Source organism: Pongo pygmaeus, chromosome 11 (genome assembly GCF_028885625.2).
Source record: "Pongo pygmaeus isolate AG05252 chromosome 11, NHGRI_mPonPyg2-v2.0_pri, whole genome shotgun sequence".
NCBI classification, from domain to species: domain Eukaryota; kingdom Metazoa; phylum Chordata; class Mammalia; order Primates; family Hominidae; genus Pongo; species Pongo pygmaeus.
The window spans coordinates 117,231,053-117,232,922 of record NC_072384.2 but is presented as its reverse complement, the minus strand read 5'-3'; the positions used below and the strand labels follow the sequence as shown (position 1 = coordinate 117,232,922).

Sequence of the window (1,870 nt, the reverse complement as noted above, 5' to 3'; positions counted from 1 at the left end):
AAGGCGCTGGGTATGGCTTCTTGTCTCCACTATGGTGCCACATTGTGATCTGACTTTTGGCCAGTCACTTTCTATCTCCACATATTGGCTTTCACCTGTGAAATGGGGAAGTAATGGCAATGTAGGGAGGGTTCGATGGTGGTTTTTATGTGATATCTAATATGGTGCCAGCAACACAGTAGGATCCCAAGAGGTGTCAGTTTCTTCTTGTCCTGAATCTTCGTCTTCATGTCTTCTCGTCTGCACTGGTCTGCCTGCCTGGAATGCCTTTTCTTCCACTTCGTTTTCCTGGTAAGCCTTCCCCAACACTCTGCCCATTACATACAAACACCTTGAGTAGTCACTCCCTCACTGGGCGATGTTATGGGTTGACTTGTGTCCCCCCAAAAAGATATGTTGAAATCCTAATCCCCAATACTCAGAATGTGGCCTTATTTGAAAATAAGATCAGTGCTCTTCTTTTCCAACTGGGGCCCAGCAGAATGGCTCTGCAAAGATGGGTGACAAGAAGAAAAAGGGCCGTTCTGCCATCAATTAGGTGGTGACCCAAGAATACACCATCGACATTCACAAGTGCATCCATGGAGTGGGCGTCAAGAAGCGTGCGTCTCAGGCACTCTGAGACGCAAAGAGATCCAGAAATTTGCCATGAAGGAGATGGCAACTCCAGATGTGCACATTGATACCAGTCTCAACAAAGCTGTCTGAGCCAAAGGAATAAGGAATATCCATACCGTATCTGTGTGTGGTTGTCCAGAAAACATAATGAGGGTAAAGATTCACCAAATAAGCTCTATACTTTGGTTACCTATGTACCTGTTACCACTTTCAAAAATCTGCAGTCAGTGTGGATGAGAACTAACTGCTGATCATCAAATACATCAAATAAAGTTATAAATTTAAAAAAAAAAGTGAGCCGGGCACAGTGGCTCACGCCTGTAATCCCAGCACTTCGGGAGCCCGAGGTGGACAGATTACGTGAGGTCAGGAGTTTGAGACCAGCCTGGCCAACGTGGTGAAATCCCATCTCTACTAAAAATACAAAAATTAGTCGGGCATGGTGGCAGGTGCCTGTAATCCCAGCTACTCAGGAGGCTGAGGCAGGAGAATCGCTTGAACCTGGGAGGCGGAGGTTGCAGTGAGCCAAGACTGTGCCACTGCATTGCAGCCTGGGTGGTAAAGAGAGACTCCATCTCAAAAAAAAAAGAAGGAAGGAAGGAAGGAAGGAAGGGAGAGAGAGAGAAAGAAAGAAAAAGAAAAGAAAGAAGGAAAGAAAGAAAGAAAGAGAAAGAAAGAAAGAAAAGAAAGAGAAAGAGAAGAAATAAAGAAAGAAAAAAAGAAAGAAAGAAAAGAAAGAAAGAAAGAAAGAAAGAAAAAGAAAACAGGGTCTTTGCAGAGGTAATCAAGTTAAAATGATGTCATTAGGGTAAGTCTTAGTCCAATATGACCAGAGTCTTTATAAAATGGGGATACATGGATACAGGGACAGATACGCACAGAGGGAAGACCTCGTGAAAACACACAGAAAGAAGATGGCCATGTGACTGGAGTGATGCAGCCACAAGCCAGTGAACACCACGGATGCCGGAAAACACAGAGGCTAAGAAGAGCAAGGAAAGATTCTCCCTGAGGCCCCTCAGAGAAAGTATGGCCCTGCTGACACCTTTTTGACTGGCCTCCAGAACATCAATCAATTTCTGCTGTTTGAAGCCACTCAGATTTTGGTTTTTTGTTAGAGCAATCCTGGAAAATGAATACAGGCAACCTCGGTATCTCATTCGACGCCTGCCCCGTTGCACCAAACTTTAGTTGACATGCCTGGCTCCTCTCCTGAGTTGCAGGCTTACCTCTGTATCCCCCAGGGTCTAGA

General features: G+C 45.1%; 1 pseudogene; it reads left to right on the top strand.

Annotated features, from left to right (window-relative positions):
- The first annotated feature begins 228 nt into the window (after positions 1 to 228).
- Positions 229 to 869, top strand: LOC129031607 (large ribosomal subunit protein eL31-like; annotated as a pseudogene).
- The last annotated feature ends 1,001 nt before the right edge of the window (positions 870 to 1,870 follow it).